The sequence below is a fragment of the Suricata suricatta genome, chromosome 6 (genome assembly GCF_006229205.1).
Source record: "Suricata suricatta isolate VVHF042 chromosome 6, meerkat_22Aug2017_6uvM2_HiC, whole genome shotgun sequence".
Taxonomy (NCBI): Eukaryota; Metazoa; Chordata; class Mammalia; order Carnivora; family Herpestidae; genus Suricata; species Suricata suricatta.
The window spans coordinates 80,512,112-80,539,861 of record NC_043705.1 but is presented as its reverse complement, the minus strand read 5'-3'; the positions used below and the strand labels follow the sequence as shown (position 1 = coordinate 80,539,861).

At 35.4% G+C, this 27,750-nt stretch overlaps 1 protein-coding gene across 1 annotated transcript in view; it reads right to left on the bottom strand.

Moving 5' to 3' along the window:
- FER (FER tyrosine kinase) overlaps window positions 1-27,750 on the bottom strand; it is a 401,294-nt gene that overhangs the window by 249,121 nt on the left and 124,423 nt on the right. The gene's annotated exons all lie outside the window — the stretch shown is intronic.

Here is a 27,750-nt window from a genome sequence, read left to right as displayed (position 1 = left end):
TATATTCACGATGGAGTACTACATGGCAATGAGAGGGAATGACATATGGCCCTTTGTAGGAAAGTGGATGGACCTTGAGGGTGTCATGCTGAGTGAAGTAAGCCAGGCAGAGAAGGACAGAAACCATATGTTTGCACTCATAGGTCTAGCAGGAAAACAAGAGAGACCTAATGGAGAACCAGGGGGAACGGAGGAGGGACAGAGAGTTGGGGAGAGAGAGGGATGCAAAACTTGAGAGACCACTGAATGCTGAGAATGAACTGAGGGTTGAGGGGGAAGGGGGAGGTAGGAAAAGAGGTGGTGGTGATGGTGGAGGGCACTTAAGGGGAAGAGCACTGGGTGTTGTATGGAAAACAATTTGACAAAAAATATTATGGGAAAAAAAAAAGCAGTGTAGAATCAACAAAAATGGGTATCATACTAAACTACTGGCCTAAAGTAGTCAGGCATAACTCCAAATATCATACTTGAAATCAAGAATAGCTTTGACTAAGTGTCTTTGTCCAAACCACAATTTTTCATGTGAAACTTAAAAATGAATACTCACCACATAACCATATCAAAGGTTTCACAAAAATATTAAAGGTATAAAAATGACCATTAATATTTAAAATGGTTATTTTTTATTAAGCAGAATCATTACATTGAAGAAAAAGTTTAAAGACTGAGAATTTGAACATTCACTAAATTTCTTTGCTCCTACTAAAGCTCCCCAGCGATTTTATAACTAGTTTTGGCCATCTCTGTCCTTAAAGAAAAGAATATTGCAATCTATGCCTATGTGAAATGCTCATAGAAAAAAATAATAACAAATCTCATTTTCACCCATCAGCTTGAGGCAAAGGTTTTACATAGCGCTGACTACAGAGCTGACTAAATCCCCAAATAAGACCTCTCTAGAAAGATTTCCTGTGACTAACTCATTTAAAGCAAAACCTTGTGGAGATTCTAATAAACTACCTGAAAAGTTATGAATGATGCTTAAATTTTTGTTCCTGTTGAGAGTTCAACCCCATACCATTCTTTTGGGCTCTGATTATATATTTTCTGACTCAAGATGTAATTAGAGTAAAAAACTGATTCGTTGAATTAAAAGTGGCAGCACTGAATATGGAGAGGCTCTATTTTATTAAAAGAATGGCCAAAGGGAGTACATATTCTTATGCATCTCTAAACTAAATTTCCCTATGTTCACATGACCTACATATCTTATAGAGTATAACTTTTAATGGAACCAGAATTATTTTTCACTATCTTCAGCCCTTTGTCAGGCTAGCTGTCCTATTTCAAGATAAACTGTAAATATTCTCTCCTTGCCAAGCATTAATTTCCCACCTTATGAGCAGATGCAATGTATTTTATTTGAGATCCAGAAAAGATTAGGGAGAAGAAACTTTCCTGTAAAGGAGGAGAAAAGCTACTACAAATATTTGTCTGTCTTGTCATAATCAGATGAATTCACAATTTCTAGGATGGGCAAGAAAAAGACAAAGCTGTTCGGAACCAACCTAGGCCTATTTAACACTAATTGCTATGTCTGAAAGCCCACAGCAAGCTCAGCAGATTTCTTTAAAATTTACTTATTTACATATCCATGAGAATTTGAATAAGACTCTATCGGTGCAGGGCATTTGATTCTAAGACATGCTTTCCTGGCATTACACAGTGCAAAAATTCATCCAAAGCCCCACAATACCATTTAGCCATAATCAAACAGGGGGTCAAATTCCCCAGGGGTCAAAATTCACTCCTTAGAGTGTATTTTAAACCTCCTTAATCCCTGACAAATTCACAATTAGTATTTCAAATGCAAAGAATGTAAAGAACTTTATCTCTAACTGATGTGATCCTGGAAAAATACAGGCATTACTTTTTTTAACTTTCAGGAAAATTAAGGAAATTGAAGGGAAAAATATCAATGATTTCCTTAGCCACAGTCTCAGTCATTGAAATTATACAACTGCATTATATTTGTATTACTTGTATTATTTCTAGTCAGAATACCTTTGTATAACTATAGTTTATTCCAAGTAAAATCCTGATCTTTTATCAGCACTACTCAAACTGTAGTATATCCATATAATTGACAGATACCCAATATTTTCATTTGAAATAATACCAAGAGAAACAATAAAGAATGAATCTTAATTAAACAATAATCCTGAGTAAATAACACATAAATCTTCATCTCACCAAAAAATAAATTAATTTTAACAAGGGAATCTGTAATTTCCTTCTCATTAAGAAACAAAACCAAACCAAATAAGCATACATCAGAGACAATATAAAGGCATTATCCGAAGCCCCCTAACCTATTGCCTTTCTGCTTCATCTGATAAAATAAGGCAGATTAAGTTAACTGAGGAAAATTATACAAGAACAGCACACAATTAGGGCATAATATGTCAACAGATGAAAGCCCAACAACCCCTCCAATGATCATTCTCAACACTGGTATAGTGGTCCAACTAAATTATTTTCATTAATTATATAGTGGTCACACTACTTTGTTTTCCACAAAGAGTTGTACAATTGAAATAATTCAGCAATTCAAATAATCTCCTGAAATAAGAATAGTCAGGATAAATTCTTTAGAGACTGAAAAATTACTAAGGCAAATACAATCTTTTACTCCATATTCCTGTGAACTTTTCTCATTACCAATACTTTCCCCCTAAAACTTCATCTTTTTCTAAGCACCTGTTCCACCACCACCTTTATTTCCCACTAATGGCCTCCCAGAAATTAGAAATGATCAGATAGGAATTCCTTAAACTTTCTGCTCTTTCCCATCCTCCTAGAGAGAAATGTAACTCTTCCTTCCTGCCTAGGTGAAGGGCCTCCAGTCTCTAGACAATGCTCTCTGACTCAGTCAGCTCTTTCCCTGCTGTCCTCGGGACTGGGGCCCACTATGGAGTCCTTTCTGGCCTGAAGTCTCCCCCAATCTCTGCTGGTTCTTTGTTTCCAGTACTATTTTTAAAAAATCAAACTGAAAATATTATTTAACTCTCTCTGCCCATAGATCATTATCCTAACTTACCCTTTCCTCCAAAATTTAGCTACCTGAAAGTGCTACCAGGGCAAAGGAAAAAGTATAACTATCTTGGCTTATTCCCTGTTATCCACTCAGTAACATTTATCTTCTCACTGGCTCAGCCTGCCACCCCCATATGACCCCAACATCACTAAATTTTTGAGGCACTTTGACTTTTCTACACAACATGTTCCTGTTTATTCCTTCCCTCTTTTCTCTAGGCTTCAGTGACATCACCGTCTCTTGGTTTTCCTATCTATCCAGCTGCTCTATTACATTCTCTTTTACAATATCCTCTTTCACTGCTTGCCTCTTAAAGGCAACACTCCTATCCTTGACCCTCTTCTCTTCTCCCTCCCTAAGTAAACATGTTTATCTCCATTATTTCAATTACCATCTACTTGCTGATCATTCCCAAAAGCTGTATCTCAAGGCCAGATCTCTAACTCGGACTCATCATCCTTCCCCACATCTAGTCTACTTCTATTCCTGTGATCTTTATCTTTTAGGAGCAACACAAACAAATACAAAATTCCCAATTCAGATACCTAGAGGTCAGCTTTGATATATCTTCTCCCTCATATCCAGATCTAGTCAATCACCAAAGATTTATATATGTAACATACCTCTAACACCAGTCCCCTTCTTTGGTACTCCATGGCATAACTAGCTCAGGCATCAGCAATCCTCCTGGACTGACCTTTGCCACTGCCCCCTACACAGCCCCACAGGGCTCTTTGTAAAAAGGTAAAGGAGATCCTTTTATTCTGTAGCTTAACATCTTTGAATGGCTCCCCCACTGAGTTCACCATAAAGTCCCAACTGGCACACAAAGGTTTTTCCATAATACAGACCTTACATACTTAATCCAGTCCCCTCTCTCACCATTCCACCTTCCATGCCTATAATCTAGTCATATATAAATACTGACGATTTAGGATGCACAGTATTTTCACTTCCCTGAGCAATATAATGCTTCTTACCTTTCCTAAAGTACTGTTCCACTTTTTTCTTGGTGGGGAAGGGGGAGTTGGATACCTCTTATCCACCTTTAAGACCCAAAACAGACATCCAAAATTCCACCCTGAGATCAGGCACCCTAAATCTAGGGCACCCTTCTTATGTACTCTGATAGCATTCAGCATTTACTCTTACAGAACTCATCACACTCTTGTTAAAATTACCTCTTATCTTTCACTAAACTGAGCTCCTTCAGGACTAGGCCTTTATCTCATTTAGCTTTGTACACAAAGCTAAGACAGTGTGGACTGCATACTGCAGTTTTCAAAATGGGTACAATATCCCCATCACACATGTTCTTAGGATAAAGACTTTGACACTCCTTTCATTGAGAAGTGAGGTCTGTGTTCCCTCCCTACACTTGAATTCTGGCAGTCATGTGACTGTGGTAGAAGTTACATTACATTACTTCCAAAGCTAAGTCATAAAAACAGCTTACTCCTGGTTCTTTAGGGACACAATCTTAGACCCAGCCACCCTAGCTATAAGAAAGCTCAGGCAATTCACAGATACCCCAAGGAGATGACCAGAGCTTAGATGAGCTCCTAGCTACCAGTGCCCAAACTAGCATCATGTGAGTGAATCATATTGAAGGTAGATCCTAAGGCCTCCAGTCCAGTTGTTCCAGCTGACAACACATGGAGGTCAGATAAGTCTTCTGCATGGAACTCTTCCCAAATGGAAATTTATGAGAAAATTAAATGATGATTACTATTTAAGTCTTTAAGTTTTGCAGTGATCTTTTACACAGCAGTAGATAGCCAGAACAGTGCCTGTCTGTAGTATACAAACACACGCATACACACACTGTACACAAACATACAACACACAGGTATACATGAATGATACACATGAATCAATGAATCAATTTCCAAAATCAAACATGCTCCATAAGTTAGATATGGTGGATAGAGGAGAGAACCATTGCCAAATAGTCTAATTAGAAAATTTAAATTATCTTAACCTTTTTTTATTATAAAAAGAGATACAAGAAATCAAACAAAAAATGTGTAGCTTAAGGTAATACTCTGCTAATTACCATCAAGCCTGAGATAGAGAACTTTGCCAAATACTGCAGAAGGCCCCCATGTGACCAGTTATAATAATAATCACCTATGTCCGTTCCTCCAAAGGAATAATTATCATGGCCTCTATAGTAATCAGTTACTATACGCATTACTTTTAGTCCTATTTTTAGTCTCTAGTGTATAGCTCTAAACACTGTAGTTTAGTTTTGATCATTTCAAAAATCATTATTTAATGTATCTTTAAGCATTTTTTAATCTATAATTTCCCTCTCTTATAATTTAGCTGTTTAAAATATCAGCCACTTGACACAGTTTGCCACAGCCTGGATTTTGATGGTTTTGTACCATAGGACAGTCCATCACGTCTGCTGTCCTCTTTCCTATAAACTAGCAGCTGGGATCAGAGGTGAGGTCAGACTTAGATTCAGAACTTTTAGTGAAATCATGGTGGCATGTATTAGGAAATTAATGTCTGCATCTCTCTCTTTTTGTGGTATCTGCAGCTATTGATGCTCAATGTCTATACCCATTAACTCACTGTATGTTATAAAATGGTGATATTCCTTCAAATTCTATCATTTTCACTTATTAGTTACAATATTTCTATCAAAAGATGCTTTCCCTTATCTATCATCTGATTTATCAGTAATCATTATTTGCTGATATAGTTCATATAGGAAAGGAAGGATAAATGTTTGTTTTAAATATGAGTGTGTGTATATATATAATTATAATGAGTTCAAACTAAGTTAAGTCAGTTAAACTGAATTAAATTACTATATATATATAATTTTTTTGTAATTCAGTCTTTGAAACAGGAATTATAAACAAGACAAATCTTAATTATATTTATTAAACAAATAAGTAATTAATACTCAAATGGAAAACATAATGATGAAGGTGATGATGAACAAGATAAAAATAATCAGAACTAGTACTCACTACATATTAAAAGACCATGACAGTATTAACTCATGTTATCCTCACAACAATATATGAAGTAGGTATTACTATTTTCTCTTCTTTATAGATGAGGACACTGACGCACAGTTATTAAGTCATCAAAGCAAGACAGAGGCATGGGTAATGAACTCTACAAGCATTTAAAGGCAGTCCACAAGACTACAGATATCATCAAGCTCATTGATGTATTTCTATTGAATCTCATAAGGTAATATCCATTTAGCATCATGATATTCAGTTATGTGACAATGAGATATGATTCCATAAAAAACCAAGAAAGCAGATAATCAAGTTCTGAATCTACTTTAAACCTAGCTCTAGTTAACCATAACTCCTTTAAATTCTTTTCCCTGGTCATCTTCAATTTTCCATCTCTCTTTTGATGAGAAGTTTGAACTCAAAGAGATATTTTAACTTTCTTCCCCTAAGCTTGTTCAAATTCCTACTATAAAATTCAATATACCGAAGTTCCTTTACTGACTTAAGAAAAGCTATACATTTTTTTCCTGACAAGAAAATTCACATCCCCTTCTCTGACTTAAAATCATTCAATTCCTGGCTTACATTAAAACTAGTATATTATGGTATCTTAATGAACTGATATAAACTAATAACTGTTATTATAAAAACAGATTATAAAGATTGGTTTGCAAAAGCAACATGAGAAGGTGTCTCTAAAATCTTTCAATGAAATAAAATTTTCTAAATGTCTACTGTTAAGATGCAAAGTTCCAGAGCTATTACATAAAGAAATAATCTGTATTAGAACAAAGTATCTTAACTGGTTCTTTACAGTTTAATGAACACAGATATTTGTCCTATCATTTACTTATGTCTACTTGTAAAATTATTCTTCAGAAGTTCTTTTATTTGAATCACAAAACACCATAATACTGGAAAACTTTTTTTCTTAAATACACATAAATTAAAAGCTGACTGGCATATTATATGTATTTCTCATTATTTAAAAATTTTTTATGTCTTTTACTTATTTTTAAGAGACAGAGAGAGAGAGTGCAAGCAGGAGAGGGTCAGAGAGAGGGAGACACAGAATCTGAAGCAGGCTCCAGGCTCTGAGCTAGCTGTCAGCACAGAGCCAGATGCAGGGCTCGAACCCACGAACCGTGAGATCATGACTGAGTCACCCAGGCACCCCATTATTTTAAAACCTTTACAAAAGAGTGAACAAGTTAAAAGTATAATAAAAACTGGATCAGCCAATGAATTCTTAGCAAAGCAATTCAACCAGTCAAGTACGCAAGCATACTGAATCATCAGACAAGTTTAAATAAACTTGTATTTTTGAGGAACCCCATTCAAATCAGCTGCAGATATAACTCTGATTCTACAGCTTATCCTTACCTTGCATTAACCTTAACAAAAAGCAATGTTATGGACAGTATTAGGTAAAAACGTTAAGAACTCATTGTTTTAAAATTTATGTTAAAAGATATGAAGAAATGAAGCAAACTACAAGCCATGCAGATATAATGCTAGTCATTTGGACTTCAATTCATTGGGTATTATGAAATGGTGATTCCTAATCAGAAGGCCTAAGAGAGTAAAGAAACTGTTTTCTTAACCAGTTATGTTTTTATATTAATACTACTTACATAAGCCAGGACAGAAAAAAAACATACAACTACATAGGTTAAACTCATGTGGCTAGTCTCCATGAGATCTATTACAATTTCATACTTAATTCCGCCTTCAATGGGCATGTCCTAGTTTGTTAGAATCATTTGGTAGATTAATACAAGAATATAATTTCCCCAGAAACACAAAATGTGGTATTCTTAAAAAAGATATCTGAGGCAGATTTAATGAGAAACCTGTGTGGAATGGCTACTTGTGATTAGTCAACTGTATTATTAACTTAAGTACAGTTATTACATTTACTAAATAATAATAACTTTTGCACTTGAGACTTAATGGTTTCACTTTCTTCATAATAAGGATAAACTAAGTTCATCAATAACAAATGTGAATCTCAAATATGAATCACTAAATATGAGTCATCAAAAGGAACAAGGGAATATTGTTCTTTAGAGAGAGAATTACCTCAGAGAAAATATTTAATACACTTTTGGATACTGCATTATGAAGTTAATAAAACAGTCTATGAAAATTTAAAAATAAACTACACATGCATTCTTCATACATAATTCTCAATAATAAAATATCCTAAATATTTTGACTATTCCTTGAGTTACTGACAAATGTTTATTTTGTCATGCAGTACTAAAAAGAAATTTATGTAATGTTATATGTCAATTATACCTCTAATATATAGTCACACACAAAGAAATGTAAAATAATCTAAAACTTTATCTAACACATGCCTTTTTACAAAAGATAGTATATTACCTAAAAAGTTCTCCTTAATGCCTTTTTTGTAAGAACAACACAAAGATAAATAAAATAAAAATAAAAATAAAATAAATAAATAACCAGCAATATTATACTGGTTAGCACTTTTTTCTGTAAAGAGCTAGGCAGGAACTATCTAGGCCATATGGTCTCTGTTACCACTACTCAACTCTGCCCACACAGCATGGCAGCATGAAAGCAGCCATAGACATTACATCAACAAATGAACATGGCTATGTTCCAATAAACTTATTTACAGATGTTGAAATCTCAACTGCACATAATTTTTGTATGTCACAAAATATTGTCCTTTTGGTTTTTTTCTATTTACTTAAAAATGTAAGAACAATTCTTAGCTTGTAGGCCACAAAAATATAGGCAGTTGGCCAGATTTGGCCCACGGGTGACAGTTTCCAACCTTTGTTATATTACATACAACAGAGGCTATATAAGCACTCAATAAGTGGACAGATTCTGGGGCCAGACTATAAGGGATCAAATCCTAGTCCCTTGAGAGACTATTGAAAGCTGAGAATGAACTGAGGGTTGGGGGGGAGGGGAGAGGGGGGAAGACAGGTGGTGGTGATGGTGGAGGGCACTTGAGGGGAAGAGCACTGAGTGTTGTATGGAAAACAATTTGACAATAAAATATTATGGAAAAAAACAAAAAACAAAAAACAAAAAAACAAAAACAAAAAAAAAATCCTAGTCCCACCACTTCTGATCTATATGACTTTGGACAAGTTGCCTGGTTCTCTGCATGCCAATTTCCTTCTCTATAATTTGGGAATAATAATAGTACTGCCTATTAGGAATAGTAATAGTTCTACTTAATAAGTCATTAAATAAGAATTTAATATGGCATGGGAAGGATTTAACAAAGCTCCTGGCACCCATAACTAATAAGTCCTCTAAATATGCTACTGCTGCCACCATAATCAAAATACAGGAAGAGTTCCATTTCATAGAAGTATGTACTACAATATACAAAGACATTCTACCTCCAAAATTAGAGAAATTTTGCAAAATTAGAGAAAATCTGTTTTAAAAACAGTCATAACATTTCAGAACTGGAAGATGCTATAAAAATAATCCTATTTTACCAGAAGCTTAGAGATTTTTGTGATCCAACTCTGAGTTAGAATCAAAGCCAGGACTAGAAGCAAGTGTTTCCATCTATATTATGAGCTCAGAAAGTCGTCCATTTATTGTACCTTTATAGCAACTAGACATGTATTGACCAAAGTTTAAGCCACATTTCTTTTTGAGGTATTTGGGAAGGAATTCTTGAGAGATATGAGGTGAGGAGCTGGCAAAAACAATTATAGGAAGGCAAATAGCATAGTGATTAAGAGCAAAAATATGGTATCATAGCTGAATTTAAATTTCAGCTGCCTGACCTTGGGCAAATTTACTTAATATTTCCAGGACTCACAGAGTAGGTACTCAAAAAATACTTGCATGAAAGGCAAAAAGAACTAGCTTCTCTCAAAATTAAAAGTCTCACCCACAATCAAAGCTTTAACTCCTAAAAACATTCTTGATAATCAAAGAGAAGACACACACAAACTGTAATAGATTGGGTGTGGCCCCTCAAAAGACATGTGAATGTCTTACTTGGAAAAAATGATTTTGCAGATATAATTAAATTAAGATTCTCAAAATGAGATCATCTAGGATTACTCAGGTGGGTCCTAAATCCAGTGACAAAGGTCCTTATAAATAGACTTCAAAGAGGAAAAAACACAGAAGAAAAGGCACTGTGAAGAAAAAGACAGAGACTGGAGTGATTTGTCTTCACATCACCACCAAAGATCGCCAGTTGCCATGAGGAGCTAGGAAGGAGGCACGGAATAGTTCCCACCTAGAGTCACCGGAAGAAAACAATTCTATGGACATCCTGATTTTGGACTTCTGGCCTCCAGAACTGTGAGAAAATCAATTTATGTTCTTTTTAAGTCACCAAGTCTGTGGTACGTAATTTGTTAGGAAACTAATACATAGCTGACAAAGAAGCAAGCAGATATTTATTTTGTAAAGTAATCATCAGCTACCCTAAACAACTAACAACAAAAAACAAATAATGACCCTTATCATATAAGATAAAAACAGGGAAGAAAACAAGCCATTAGAGATTCTTAAATACAGAGAACAAAATGAGGGTTGGTAGGGGAGGTGGGTTAAGCAGGTGATGGGCATTAAGGAATGACACGTTGGAACAGATGGAACTGATAGATATATTTAGAACTCTGCATCCTGAAGTTAGGAAATTCACCTTCTTTTCAAGTGCACATGGCACATTCTCCAAGATAGATCACATACTGGGGCATAAAGCAGCCCTCCATAAGTATAAACAAATTGAGATCATACCATGCACACTTTCAGATCACAATGCTATGAAAGTTGAAATTAACCACAGAAAAAAGTCGCAAAAACCTCCAAAAATGTGGATGTTAACCACCCTACTAAAGAATGATTGGGCTAACCAGGCAATTAGAGGAGAATTTAAAAATATATGGAAACAAATGAAAACTAAAATACAACAATCCAAAATCTCTGGGACGCAGCAAAGGCAGTCCTAAGAGGAAAGTATATTGCAATCCAGGCCTATTTCAACAAACTAGAAAAAGCGCAAATTCAAAATCTAACAAGGAGGGCCTTGTTGGGATAAGCACTGGGTGTGATACGTAAGTGATGAATCACAGGCATCTACTCCTGAGGCCAAGACTACACTGTACATTATCTAACTTGACTTTAAATTTAACAAGCAAACAAACAAAGAAACAAGACCCTTAATCAGGAAAACTGGTCAAAGGCTGCATTATTCTCATAAATTCTATACAGTAAGATTAAAATGTGCATATATGCATTTTTTTCTGTTTCATTTCCCACTGCAGGTTTTAGAAACTTATCTCTGATTAGAACAACATCTTGCCCCAAAATCTACCGTCAAGAGGGATTGCTGCAGTTTCCAAGATAGTTTTTCTCAGGGGGTATCCCAATAATTCCAGAAACTACACAGAAATATCCGCAGCTCAGCATTACCAAGGTCGCAAGATATTCTCTCACTGGCTTTTCATTCACCTACAGGGCAGGAGTGAAACACTGGCTACCTTTATCATTGCTTTGCTAGCATCCACTTTCACACTAATTAGAACATCTGGTTTGAAGTTTCTTTCAATATTTTGAAGCCTAATATTGTTTCTAATAATAAGATTCCCGCAAATAAAGAAGAAATCTCAAGGTCAGCTAACTCCCAGGATAAAAAAATAAGTCAACCAACAAAAGTTTATGCACATAGGGCATATATTAAAAAGATCAGCACTGAAAATAAGTATATTAATTACTAAGCCATAGTCTTTATTCTATTACTTTTATTTTCAAAAAGCAGTTTTATAACAAAACTGTTTCATATAGGATTGGTGGCAGAAGAAACCTTCTAAGCTAAAGATTTTCTACTTCAACCTTTTCACCTCATAATAGATGAGAAAATGGAGGTCAGAGGGGTGAAATGACCTGCCCCAAGACACACATATGACAAAGCTACCTCTTCCCTTACTCCCCTTCCCACTATAACACATTGCCTAGATCTCATCCAGAGAGTCATCCAAATACAGGGCATTATTCACTTACTCAAGAATTTTATGGGGGCGGGGGGAGGTGCATCTAATTACAGTGAAACTGAATTGTTATACTGAAACAATGATCAAACATTCAAACTTATAACAGTAAGTGTAAAACTGCAGTTCATTTATACCTAAAAAATGATGCACTATTTTCAATACCACATCTCAAAAAATATAGTGAAACAGGAACCAGTAAAACTTAATTAAAAATAATTGTAAGACTGAAGGATGCTGCTACAATGAAGACACATGCATGCACTCACACATGTGCGTGCGCACACACACATACACACATGCACAGTAATTATTGGTCTAGAATGGTGAAAGATTAGACATGACTGAAAACAACAAAATATTAATGACAGATAAAGTGATCTTTTTTTAAATTAAAGATAAAACACTAAGGTAGGGGAGAGGCTTTTGCATAAAGACACAGGAAAGTATGGATCCAAATTTCAGAAATGCTTCATTCAGTGGCTTATTAATTTATTAAACCTCAAAGTAGTTCAGTAAAAAGCCAAATTATTTTTGTATTAAGTACTGTCCAGTACATGAATCGAAGTAAGAGTAACACCACTATTGCTAAGTTTCAAGGGCTATGTCAAAGCAGACACTCTTAAGTGTTTGCTGAAATAAGAACTGACCTTCTTAGAAAATGGCTCTAACACTGCAAGTAGCTAACATTTATTGAACACTAACTGTGCTGCACATACATGCGTTGTTCTGGGCATTTAACTACCTATAACACTATATAGCAAGTCCTGTTATCCTCATTTTATAGATTAGAAAGCCAAAGCTTGGAATAGCAAAATAACCTTTCCAATGACAAAAATAAGTTCAAATCTATAATGTACTCTAAATCAAATCATTTCTTTTCTTCCCTATGCTGACTGGGCAGCAACAGGATAACTTATAGGATTAAAGAATTAATAACTGGAATTTTTAAAGCTCAACCTCACTGTTCCAAAAATGAAGAATTATACATATTCTCTTCAGGCTTCAAAGTTATAAAAACAGAACCAAGTTGCTAATTTAATATCTTAAAACTTGAGCAAAAATTCAGAATTCTAATTTTAATTTATTTTTTTATGTTTATTCTTTTGAGAGAAAGAGTGTACATGTGTGCAAAGAGAGAAAGAGGGAAAGAGAAATCCTAAGCAGGCTCGGTGCTGTCAGAGCAGATGCCAATGTGAGGCCTGAACTCATGAACCAAACTGTGAGATCATGACTTGAGCCAAAACCAAGAGTTGGACACTAAACCAACTGAGCCACCCAGGTTACCCCAAATTCAGAATTTAAAAAAATGATTTATTTTGTAATTAAATAGCACTAATGAAATGTCTCATTTGGCCGTATCTTTAAAAAAGGATTACCCCTAACAAAGTAAATTATGTATTTGTCTTCTTACACAGTTTAATATGAACGTAATTTGAATTTATCTTACTGAGTCAAGGCTATAAGACTCAAGTTGGGAATTTCTTTCATCTATATTTTGTACCTTTTTTTCAGATGCCTCCCTTGTTATTGAAATATTTATTAGAAAGTATTTATTAAAATATTTAGCAGAAGTTATTACTTCTGCCACCAACAATGCCTGATTCTACTCCTCTACCTACGCCACATCGGCACTCACTATTTACCATTGCGTGTTTTTACTCTATGATACTTTTAGAAATCATGAAAGTAAGTTGATTAGAACTGTTTCTAAATATGAGCAAAAAGTTCTAAGATTCTTGCTGAGTAGAGATTATGATCTTTATGATTTGAGCTTAGTTACATTCATCTGTGAAATCTCATTGAGATTACTCTGAGTGTATGTGACATGACCAGGAACCCCTTAAAAGAGACTGTCTCTAGGGAGCCCAGGAGGCTCAGCTGGTTAAACTTCTAACTCTTAATTTCAGTTCGGGTCATGATCTCATGGTTCCTGAGTTCAAGGCCCCGCACAAGGTGCTGCGCTTACAGTGTGGAGCCTGCTTGGGAATCTCGCTCAATCTCAATCTCTCTCTCTCTCTCTCTCTCTCTCTCTCTCTGTCTCTTCCCCTTTCCCACTCACACTGTCTCTTTCTCTCTCTCCCACAAAATACACTTTAAAAACAAAGCCATAAACCTTTAAAAAAAAAAGAAAAGATATGGGGGGCACATGGGTGGCTCAGTTGGTTAAGTCTCTGACTTTGGCTCAGGTCATGATCTCATGGATAGTGAGTTCAAGCCCTGCGTCAGGCTCTGTGTTGACAGCTCAGAGCCTGGAGCCTGCTTCAGATTCCATGTCTCTCTCTCTTTCTGCCCCTCCCATGTTCCTCTCTCTCACAAATATAAATAAACATTTTAAAAAAATTTTTAGATAAAAGAAAAATAGAGAGAGATTGTCTCTTCTTGAAGACAGAGATTCAAACTATGAAAGATAATCAATGTGAGGAAGTTTCTCCATTACTGGAGAAGGTTACAGCCAGGTATTCTGGTGGCCTCTGAAAGCTACAAGGGGTCCCCAGAAGTGAGGACCCAATTCTACAACTGCGAAGAGCTGAATTCTACCACAACCAGATGAGCTTGCAGAAAACCCCAAGCTCCAAACGAAAATGCAGCCCAACCAACACCTTGACTTTATTCTCAAAAGACACTGAGCAAACAACTCAAATGCCATGACTGGATTTCTGACCCACAGAACTGCGAACTAATAAACAAGTCTTCTTTTAAGCCATAAAGTTTATGTTTGGTTACAGAGCATCGAAAAACCAGTCCAAGCTCTCCCAGCGTTTGCTTCTTACTGACTGCCCCTTTCCTGAAATTCTTCATGAAGCATCTGTTCTCTTAGATCACTCTGCCCCCTCTCCTGTTACTCCCCAGTCTCCACTGAAAGCCTTACTTTCCCTACCCACCTAGTGCTACTCAAGCCTCCAGCCTTCATTTTTTCCTCTTCCTAGGTGATTTTATTTTATTTTTATTTTATTTTACATTTTCATTTTTATTTTTTAAGCAAATGCTTGTTGAACAACTACATGGCTCCAGACAGTAAGCCAGACTCTGTGGAGCTATTGGTGAAGGGGAAAAAAATAGAAAAAAAATTCCTGTTCCTATAGAGTGTTCATAGATGACTCCTTTCTCTATGACAACTTGTCTCCTGTGTTCCAGACTCAAATGGACAGCTGTCTTACATATTTCTCCACTAAGATCCTCAAAAGTCTCTCACAATCACCTATTATTTTCATTGAACTTACTATTCTACCCTGTACTTTCAAATGCATCTATATACACACCCATCTTTCATCTGTCCCTCTCTCTCCAGGAAATGGCTTGGATTCTCTTCAAGACCAACTTTTCTGTCTATCCTATGAGGCCCTTCTACTTCCTTTAGATCTCACTCCATTAGTTATTCTTCTTTCACCTGAATCTTCAATGTCTTCCTCTCTCCTGATTCCTGTAAGCAAAGTCATCTATAATTCTACAAATGAAATTCTGCAAGTAGAAGTCATCTGTAATTCTATATCTACTGATTCTGTGAGCAAAGTCATCTCTCCCATTTTTTTCAAACTAAAATAACACTTTCCTGACCCTGTGTATCTTTCAAATAACTATGTCATTACTCTCTTTTCCTGCTTATCCAAAATTCTCCTAAGTAGTGTACATTCACTGGCTTCTGTTAATAATTACAATTATTAGATGCAATTTTTTTGTATAAAGCAAAGTGCAAAGCAATTTTCCCACATTATCATTTAATCCTTTAAAAACATAAGAACTAATAATTATTATCCCCATATTACAAATGGGAAAGCTCACACTCAGAAAAGTGAAGTGACTTGTCTGAAGTTTCCCATTCTGGACTTAAATGTGAATATACATTTTTCTTAAATAAGCTAAAACTGTTTCTTCAAGTGAAACCTCACTTCTTCACCACACTCACCCCTATATCCACTGCAAGCTGACCTCTGCCCTCCCCATTCCACAGATACTATTCCCACTGAAGTCACAAACAACTTCCTAATTTACCAAAATCAAAGAAAGCTTTTCAGTCCTTATAGTTCATATTTCTTCTCTTTCTTTGTCCTCTCTCTGCCTTAATTACACAGATCACCCCCAAGTCTTGATCTCTAGTTTCAGAAAGACATACCAAATTGCCAGTCATGTCTACCAGAAAGTTCAGAACACATCCTGCTTGGCATCCCAAACTGCTCCAGTTACCCACTGCTCCTCCTGCTCCAGTTACCCACTGAGCAGAACCAGTAGAACCTCAGTCACCCAAGTGTCTGCAGTCATCCACCACTCATACCTATGTGTCTCCTTTTCATTCACTCCACAGAGTACCTATTCACTCTTTCCTTCTCTGTTAATCCCCTCGAAATTATACTTGCTTTTTTTGCCTCTGATTTTAAAAATCTGTAATTCATAAGCTATAAATATTAACATCTAACCAAAACATGGACTAATGTTAATGTTTATATGAACAATCAACTAATTGTGGAGTCTTTATGTTTTAATAAGTATTCTGTATATATTTCAAAGTGAATGATAGCATACATTTGTGATTCAGTAGGGAATTATAATTTTAAAAGGATTAATAGTTGGTCTACCATTTTTCATTATCATTCTTGAAAAAGACATAGTTAACTACTAGATTTAAACTATTCTTAACTTTGAGATGAGATCATATTCTGGAACAATTTTTAAATCAATCAAATTTTATTCTAATTCTGCTCCTTTCAATACAACCATTATTTCAAGTTAAAGAGGTTTTTTTTTTTTCATTTTTTGTTGGCCATGAACTCCTGGTGACTTTACCTTTATCAAACAAATAAACACCCTATAATATTTATAAGCTCAATTCCTTATAATGCTCAAGTGTCTTATTTCATTAACTTAAAAACAAAGAAAAAGCTAACCCTTCATTGGTTGAGATAATGCAGTAGATAAACCACGTCACCAAGGATTTTGGGAATTCTAGTAAACAGTATCTTGAATGGTATCTAGATTCCAGCTGGAAACATATAGTGATGATAGGAAATAACTTGCAAGATGTGGCTGTATCTAATAAAGGATTTGCCCTTGGTTCTGTAACCACTTAAAGTGGATTAGCAATAATACATTCTGGAAGAGAGCCATCTAATTTTGGGTGGTTCTTCAATATAAGACATTTTTTTCCCCTGGCAAAAAGTAGCTTTAAGACAGACAATGCTTTCTTGCTACCACAGTGAGTTTTTACTAATTAATGTAGGATACTTTATAACATTAGGAATACAGAAATACTTCACCTGCTGTGATGGAATGAGAAGGAAAAAAAAAAAAAATTCATCCCCTTCCTGTATCCCCAGTCCCTACACAGACACTAGAGTCTATATTCTGTGATGAACTTTCATCATATATTCAATATTCTCATATGTCTGTAGATATGTTACTTAATCAGAACAAAGTTCATGTAAATAATTTTTTTTAAATCCATAGAAAAGCATAACAGAAAGTAAACTATAAGGGTCTCAGAATTATTTGGCTAAGTGACTAGATATAGAGTCTAAAGTGTTCACTTATCATCTATGCTTTTGTATTATTTTATAATTATGACCATACTTTCTACCACTTCTACTTCCTCTCATTCTCCTCTTTAGGCAAAGAGCAAAAAGAGTCTTAGTGTATATATATATATATGTACTTTCAAGAGAGATACCATATAAAAATTATATCATCCATAGCTACAATAAATCTTTTATCAGAGATTAATTAGGAATTAATTAATTATTTAGGAATTGAGCCTATAAAGTAATAATCAAGTGCATGGGTCGCTCAGTCAGCTGAGCGTCTGACTCTTGACTTTGGCTCAGGTCATGATACCAAGGTCATGAAAATGAGCCAACGTCAGGCTCTGTGCTAAGTGTGGTGCTTGCTGACTGATTCTCTCTGTGTCTCTGTCTCTCTCTCTTTCCCTTGGTCCCTTCCCCTGTCTGTCTTTCTCTCTTTAAAATTATAAAAAAGTAATAATTTAAAGCTATACAATTTGCAAGGACTATCTGAAATACGTACAATAACCTTGTTTTCTCTTAACATATACAATAGCTCTTAAAATACTTAAAATCTGTGTTTTCATTCTTATGAAAAAAAGGAAATTCTACAGTAAGCATCAAGAGCACATCAATTTATTTTCACAAATACTGTTATCATATCACTGAACAGTGAAAAATGTATATAACTTTAAAATGTATATACAATGGAGTATTACTCAGCAATCAAAAAGAATGAAATCTTGACATTTGCCAACTACATGGATAAAACCATGTATTATGCTAAGCGAAATAAGTCAGTCAGAGAAAGACAAATATCATATGAATTCACTTACATGAGGACTTTAAGATAAAAACAGATGAACACAAGGAAAGGAAAGCTTAACATAAAAATAGGGGGGAGGACAAACCATAAGAGACTCTCAAATATACAGAACAAACGTGCTGGAGGGGTTGTGAGTGGAGGGATAGACTAAGCAGGTAAGGGGCATTAAGGAAGACACTTGGGATGAGCACTGGGTGTTCTACACAGGGGATGTATCACTGGAATCGACTCCTGAAATCATTTTTGCACTATGTGCTCACAAACTTGGATGTAAATAAGTAAGTAAGTAAGTAAGTAAGTAACGTCTTCTGACATGTTGTCAATTGGCAGGGCCAATTAGTCTTCTGAAAAATTTAACCAGAAACTAGGGCTCTGAGGGGAAAGGGAATCCACACCTTCAAAATATAGATATTTACTAAAGACAACGTATGGTAGCCAGATTTTAAAATGTTAGAATCTACAATATTTACTGATGCACCAAAATTCCTCTACCTTCATAAATAGTGCAATAATAAGCTCTTGTGGTCAAGTACCTTCTACAAGATACAAATTAACAAACAACAACAAAAATAGCAGTACTATGCTGAGTTTTATTTTTCTATTTTCACTAAAATTTTATTGATTCTTTGTCAGAATTAAATTCAGCTATATGTGGCAAAAACATGTCTAAAATTAACCCACGAAATAAGGTTTTATGTTTCTTATAAAACAAGAAGTCTGTAAAGTAAGCAGTCCAGAGCTGGTGCCAGTTATTCAAGACAGACAACAAGCACCACAGAGCCTTCTTCCATCTTTACAAAAGGCCGCTTGACCTAAACTTGCCTATCAGCTACAATCACTACTATTTTTAGATCAATGGATACAGAAACTAAGGTTTGGGATGGGTCTTCCATATGAATAATCAACTCATGCCAAATGACTCAGGGTAAAAAAAAAAGAGAGAGATTGACAGTAAACCAGAGTGCTTATTCTTTAATAAACAACGGGGAATGAACAGAAGTGTGAAAGAGTCCATCAGTAAGAAAGAGTAAATGTAGTACCACCAAGATCACCTTTAAAACACTAAGGCTTTCACATAAGGTTGAAAGAAAAGGCAGCATTAATAAAAAGGACTACTTCTCAATACTGAGTTACATGGAATATGGAAAAATGAGTAATCTTGTCTTGAAAAAGGAAGTGTGCTTACTAAAACAAGATTCCAGAAGATATAATAAAAAATTTTGAGAAGATGGAAAACTGCATGAGGATGCTTTAGAGAAGTGAAAAAATAGTCAAGAATGGATCTGACATATATAATGCAGAATTAGTTTGACATTAATAAGACTATTTAAAGGAGGGGCGCCTGGGTGGCTCAGTTGGTGAAGTGCCTGACTTCAGCTCAGGTCATGATCTTGCAGTTTATGAGTTCAAGCCCCACAGTGGGCTCTGTGCCGACAGCTTGGAACCTGAAGCCTATGTCAGATTCTTTGTCTCCCTCTCTCTGTGCCCCTCCCCCACTCGTGCTCTTTGTCTCTCAAAAATAAATAAAAACAATTTTTTAAAAAAAATACTATTTAAAGGAGAGAACAGATGGCTAACAACAGCAATTATGGCTGGATGGGGTGTGAGAGAGGTGAAAGCTCACTGAAGGAAGACAAACTGGCCCTGGACAAGATCCCATTTCTAGGGGAAACTGAGTTCCTAGTAAAATGGAAGACTCCTGCCTAAAATAAGCCATCATGAGTCAGCATGCATCTTGTGGTGATAAGGATACACTGGAAACATCAGAAAAGAATATCAGAGAGTAAAAACCAAAGGTCTCAGAACATTCCTATGAAAGAAGGTTAGTGACTCCGGAGGAAATCCTCCTCCTTTGATCAATTCAGGTATCAAATCATCACATAAGCTATTATATGTGAATCTGAATATGTGTGTGTCTGAGTGTAGTAACATCTGACACAGCAGAATGACAATGATAAACGTTTAAGTGTTTTAAAGTATATTTAGAGATTTACTCTAAGTAATCTCATTATATTCAGGCAAATGGCTTATAAGTGAAGATAAACTATTAGAGTTATGGGTGGATACAAATGAAAAATAAAATGAATAGAAATTAAGAGAATTAAAAACAATTTCAAAAACAAGAACTAAAGAGCATAAAATTGTTTTAAATGAGATATAAAAAGTAAAAATATAAATACAGAAATCTATCAAATAAGGGTCATAAAAATACATACAGTACCCGGATACAAAGAGTAAAAAGGGAACAAGACATTCCTTCAAAGCTACAGATAATCAGAGTCGAACAAGTCACTAGCTAGTTGTGAGTCATTATCTTGGGTTTCAAAGACATTATTGTATATAAAATGACAGACTGAACAAGATGATACCGATGGATTCTATGTCCTCTATTTTTATCACTCTATAAATCAATATAACACAAAACTTATAAACTTATGAATAGTATTTACTCCTTTAAGGAATTTGAAGGATGCAGGCAATTAAGTTTCAACTGCAAAAATAATGTGTAAATATAATCATTTACTAACATTATACTTTGAAGATAGGACTCCATTCTTATCATTCATAGGAATTATATGTTATATATTAAAATATTAAGAAATTAGTGTTCCAGGTTACTAAATTAAGCAACCATAAGAATTGATTATAAAATTAATATTGAACTATATAGTTACACATCATAGTGCAAAGCTTTACCTTATACTGTCATCAATTTTTATTACCTATCATGAAAAATAATATTATATCCCCTTCCTCACAGAAATTGAAAATATGAATGTAAACCTGCGCTCACCAGCTGATAAAAAAACTGAAATTTGGAAAACAAAAATCCTAATACCCTCACAGATTTTAAACCGAACAATCTTCTCCTCTGATATTGCACAAAAGTACACTGTTTTCTCCCTTTCCATGTTTTGGTGTAGCAGGAATCACATATTTTTCTCAACTGTGAGCAGTAAATAAAGAAATAAATAAAATTAAAGAGAAATAGAAAACAAGCCACTTTCTTTTTTAATGGGCTCATGTGATATCTGAGTGCTAGTATTCCTTCAAAAGAATTTTATCTACTATCATATTAAGCAATCAAGAAAAAGTATTCTTCCCATTTGAAGCAGCAGCATAAAGTGGACGATTTGCTGGACCCTTGGATGATGTCTGTGTCTGACTAAAGTAGGCCTGAGACAGCCTTGCCTCTTACCTGGCCTCTTTTGACTTCTGATGTGGAAGGAAAGGAAATCTCAAAGTTGTACCTTAAGGCACAATTTTTATAGGACTAGGAGACACAACCAGGCTCCAGCTTATTCTCACAATACAAACATGTCTCTTCTCCATCTCAAATCTTAGCAAGAGCTGCTGATGGTGGGCCCACAGAAATCAACTAATCCACAGATCTTCCTGTCAGAGCCAAATGCAAGGTAGAAAAGACATAGATGGCATCTCCTATTTGATACTATCTCCCCTTGTTGGCATGGAAGTATATCCGTCAGCTCCGCATAAGAGGAATTGATACATCCAACAAATGTTACTGACTATCCAGCAATGAAGAGAAAATCCGCATGCTTGAAGTGAAGATTATTTAAGAAATAGATCTATTTTCCAAGTGACTGTGGTTTTTTTGAAATAAGTAGTTTTCTTCCTATATAACCTAAACAAGTCTTTCTGCTTCAAGAACTTGGATCTTGAGAACTTTTGAGAATAAACCAAATTTTAAGCACTTTTTAAAACAACACTGTGCGAGCAGCTGTGCTACAAAGATTTTCTTAATCCAGGGCTTTTAAATTAATTGTTTCTTAAATAAGAAAAAAAGGGAAAGCAAGAAAAACCTGCTATACAAAAGTCTTACTCAGCAAAACTTTCCTGGGTTCATAATTCTGTCATAACATCTCCTCCTTTAAGCCCTCAGCCTCCCTTTCTAAGTCAATGTAATTTAAAAATAAATAAAAAGAATAAAATTTACCTCTTTGTATAATTTCCTCTTTTTCTATTTTAAATATACCCACATTTTGACTTTGTTGTCCATAACAATTCACCTTTCAATCACATCCATCAAGGGAAAGTCTTCTATTTTACATTTTGAGAATAATTACATAAAATGTTGCTCTAATAAGTAATAATAGACAACATGGGCTAGGGAGCTTCTTATGAGCCAGTCATTGTTCTAAACATTTTAGGTGGATTATCTCACTTAATCACCTATAATAATCCGATTGGATAGGTTCTGTTATAAACCCCAGTTTACAGATGAGAAAACTGAAGCAAGAAATCTTGGTGGCACAGAGTTGCCATGGTTACATGGCCAGTAAGTGGCTAACCCACAATTCAAACCCAAGCTACTCTGCTCCAGAATCCATGCACGTAACCATTATACCATGTTACTTAAGGTAGGTCTCTGCTCTACCTCGCCAAAAGTATGCTGTTGCCAAGAAAGAGTCCCAAAGGGTGTATCAGCAACTTACTGATTTTGTCTTTCTGCCATAGAGTTGATATACTCAAGAAACAGTACATACCAATTCTCAATAGTTTTCCTTGGTCTCATTTTCCCCCTAGATCATTTTAAACATAATTCACATTTTTACATCTACAGATTCACCTATATTTCCTACCTTGATCTCTTATTTCCTGTTTGGTCTCATTCATTTATTCTTTCAATATTCATTTAGCATTTACTAGGTACCTGGCATATAAATTCATAGACTATAAAAATTACAAAATTTAAATCTGGAAACAATCTTGCAGATAAAATAAATCAAAACTGATGTTCACAGTCAAGGAATATAAAATCTATGGCAGCTAGATTTCTTGCTTCTTGGTTTAGCCGAGGAAAGCTAATTCAGGTATGTCTCCTATGATTATCCAATACCCATTGGTTTTGCTTTTCAGAATAGAAAATTTTAGTGTCCTCTAGAGACCTCACCAGGCAATCTTCGAGAACACTTATAAAGATAACAAACACAGTGGATGTTGTATTAATGTCCTAGAGTTGCTATAATGAAGTACCACAAACTGGGCTTTAGACAACAGAAATTTATTTTCTCAGAGATCTAGAGCTCAGTGTCTGAAATCTACGTGTCAGCAGGACCATGCTCCCTCCAAAACTTCTGGAGGAGGATCCTTCCTTGTATCTTAATAGCTTCTGGGAGCTGCAGTCAACCCTTTGCTTATGGCAGCATAACTCCAATCTCTGCCCCTGTCTTCATATGGCTGTATTCTCTGTAGGTCAGTGTCTCCTCTTCGTATTGAGACACCAGTCATATTGGATTACAGCCTACTCTGATGACCTCATCTTAACTTCGTTACATCTATATATCACATCCAAATAAGGTCATATTTAAAGGTACTGGGTATTAGGATATTAAGATCTCTTTTTGCAGGATGCGATTCAACCCATAATAGATGTGATTATTAATTGCTGAAGCACCTTGATCTTTAATTTTTCCAGTTAACTAAATATATATTTATTCTTACCCTTTGGTTTCTGACACTTTTCTTGGGTCATGCTAAAAGCATATTTCCCATCCAATGGTGACTTACTATTTAGTCATCTCTGGTAAAGAGCATTGTCAAAGTCTTTTCTAAAACCTGAGTTTATGCTCTATTATCTTCATATAAAAGAACCCTAAGAATAATCAGGCAGGCATGATTTCTTCCTTAGAAAATGTTCTCTTTTCCCTAGGAGACTATTTTAATATTTGATGATTCTATTTGTTATTACGGGTTGTAAGAGCTTGCCAGTACTCAAAAAATATTTACAGACTCTGTTTTTTGTGCCAAGTACTGAACAAAGCTAAGGAAACAGCAGTAAACAAAACAAAAATGCCTGTCTTCTTGGAGCTATGGTTCAGGAAGCTGGCAGGACTTACAGAGGAAGAAGATAGATGCTAAAGACATACACATAAACAAATACCATAAGTAAATGAGTTACTACATATAAATGCACATATTAAAGTATGTAATGCATAGAAATGCTCAAAAGAATCCTACTACATAGTAAATGTTAGCCAACAAAATAGGAGGGGGAGGAGGAGTAAATACACTAGAAGTAAGTGCTCCCTAGGAAGTGAAAAGGGGCAGCAGAATAAATAATGATGGCAGGGGCAGACAGATAAGAGAGCCCGTTAGAGCTACAGCAGTAAGAGATATCTCAAAAGAATGCTATTTAACCTGAAATTATGGAAAAAAGACAGTTGGTCCTATGACAAACTGGTGAAAGAATATTACAGAAGGAGAAAACTGAAAAGCCCTGAGATGAGAAGAAGCTTGGCAAGTAAGGGGCAACATGGTCAGAAAAGCTCGACTGTGGGAGATGAGAAGGAGGCAGACTCTACTGGGAAGAGACGGGTAGGGAGAAGATCGTGTAGTTTCGGTGATGATAAGAAATTTGAATTCTTTGCTGGTTACATAGGGAAGCCACTGGAGGGTCATAAGCAGGGGACAGATAAGATCACTCTAGTTACTGTACAGAAAATAAAATGGAGGAAGAGCAAGGGAACAAGCAGGTAGTCCAGGCCACAATTTATGTTATTTTTTTATTAGGATGATCACAGTGGAGATGCTTACAGGAGGTGGGATTTGGGTTTTATTTTGGAGGTGGCAGCAAGAAAACTTGCTGATGGAGTGGATGTGAGATTTAAGAAACAGTGAACATGAACACGAAGAGATTCCCAAGATTTTGGCTTGAGCACCTGATTACAAGCGATACCATTACTAAGAAGTGGAAAACTGTGAGAGTGGCACATTTGGACCAGTTAAATTTGAGATTGTCAGTCCAATTACTAAATGAAATTATCAAATTCTAAGCCAATCTGTACAAATGAAGTTCACTTCAAACACATCTTACTCGTTCATGTGAACAGTCATGATACAACAAAGAATTCATTATAATACCAATAACTAAGCATTATCTTTACATATTTAAGAACTATGTCACAGGGTGATGACTTCTGGCAGGCATGTTAAAAATAGAAAACTGTCACACAAAAATTTCAAAACAATATGCATTTATTTAGTTTTATTTTTAAAACAGAGAGTGAAAAATATCCCAATTTCAGAAATTTGGTTTCTCTGACACTGAGCTCCACCTGCTGGTAATTTCGTAGCTTTAGGTTGGGTAATTTCTTACCTTTAAGTATTATATTATGAAAAATAATTACAATATGTTACAGTGAAATATAGCCTCCAACCAAAGTATACTGAAAAAACTCACTTAGGAGATATCATGCTAACTTACTCTTTCCTTTAAGCTACCATTTATTGAGTTTAGTTACAAGCCAGGAACTGTGCTACTTTATACAAACATCTCATTAATTTCCAAAATAATTCTGTGAGGTTTCTATGACTTACCACATTTAACCCATAACGAAATTGAGCTTAGAGGGATTGTGTAACTTTGCCTATGGTCATATATTTAATAGAGAGGATTTGAACTAATTTCTCTCTGACTACAAGTCTGTTTAGCAAACAGGCAACACTACTCAGATTTTAAGCTATACAGTCAGAAAATTTTGAGTTTGAATCTGCCACTCTGATTCTGAACAAATCCCTTAACCTCTTTAAGCTTCAATACTCTCATATGAAATGTAGGAATAATACCTTCCCTGCAGTATTATTGGCCAGTAACAATTTTTTATGTCTAGCATACATCAGTTCCTTTCTTTTAGTAATTTTCCTTAAATGATATATTAGAGACTTTACAGTGCCAAAGGTTATGACCCAAATCAAGTGCCTTTTGATCTCTTGAAAAATTTTAAATTCTGAATTGCAATAGATTTTTATAATAGTTTAGAAAACTACTCCCTCCGGGGGCCCAGGGTGGCTCAGTCAGTTGAACATCTGACTTTGGCTCAGGTCACAATCTCACAGTTTGTGAGTTGGAGCCCCTCATTGGGCTTGCTGCTGTCAGTGCAGGGCCCACTTCAGATCCTCTGCCCCCCTCTCTCTGTCCCTTCCCCACTCATGCTCTCTCTCAAAAAAAATAAATAAATAAAAAGACTAATTATAATAAAATGACCCTTTAAAAAAGAAACAAAAGGAAAAAGAAAACGACTTCCTCCACTCCAAAATGGAACACGTTTCATATAATAGTTGGAATTGTAGCCTTTTTAAACTATTTAACTTTAAAGTCTGCACAAAGAGTGACCATACCTAAACCCAACAAAAAAAATTACAAAGTGAAATTAAGAATGATGAGGTGGAAAACATTAAGACATTAATAAATAGAGCATATCATAAAAATTGCAAGCAAAAGTTGAAGTTTGACAACTTCCCTTTAATCATCAGTAATATTTTTTAATCATAACAAGAAATAAGGTTCAAAAAATTTTATGGAGGTTATATTTTCACAAACATATACAAATTATTTTCATATATAAAATATTTCCAATAACTTTCAAAGAAAAGAACAGGTTTTCAATTTAAAAAAAAAAAACAGCAAATAAATCTACCAGTAAATTCTTCTAATCTTACATATTCACCTTCAAACAAGAACTTCTTGGATAAATGCAGTTTATAAAGAGCTGCATTCATAGACCCCCACAGGACTGATTTTGGTGTTATGGCCTCCACCTCCACTGAGGGATTCTAGATTCTGCAAGAGATGGCATTATGCATCTCCTTCCTGCATTAGCTGTGGTGATCCTGTCAAGGGCACTGTCACTGCAGAAGTCAGTGTTAAGCCCTCCAGTAAGAAATTCTATTAGAGCTAAATGCAATGAAAAGCTTTGCTTCCCCTGCAATGTGACATGCTTTCTTTTATTTAATAGTAAGTGTTATATGACTTTATCTCCTTTTTCATTCTGGCCTTTGGGAAGCTTAGAGACAAAATAATAGCTCTAGTGAGGTAACTACACGCTATGATCTATTTAGTCTTTCCCCTAGTCTTGATAACGTGTTACAACCTCTATTTTTCCTGGTTCTGATTTTAGTTTCTGTTTACATTTTGCTGAATTTTGTCACCTTTAGCTACCTCAAATACTCAGGGGACCAAGGCAGAAAATGAATGAATGAGTGAATGAACATAAGCATATAAACGAGCAAATATAAATCTATATGAAAAGCCTTGTAACCTGCAGTTTACACAGTCCCAGAGGCTGACAGACTTTTCTCCTAACAATTTAAGACATAAACCTGATAACTTATAATTGGTGACATCGTGCCCCCTGTGACCTTCAGTCCCCTGCACATGATGATTCTAATGGGCTGCCTTTTTTTTAAGGCTCTTTTTTTTTCCAGAGAAAAAGAGAAAGAGAGAAAATCCTTAAAGGGATCCATGCTTAATGCAGAACCCAACTCCACAATCCTGAGATCAACAGCTGAGCCAAAATCAAGACTTGGATGCCCAACCCACAAAGCCACCCAGGTGTTCCTGGGTTACCCTTCTTAGAAATGATACTGCTGAACC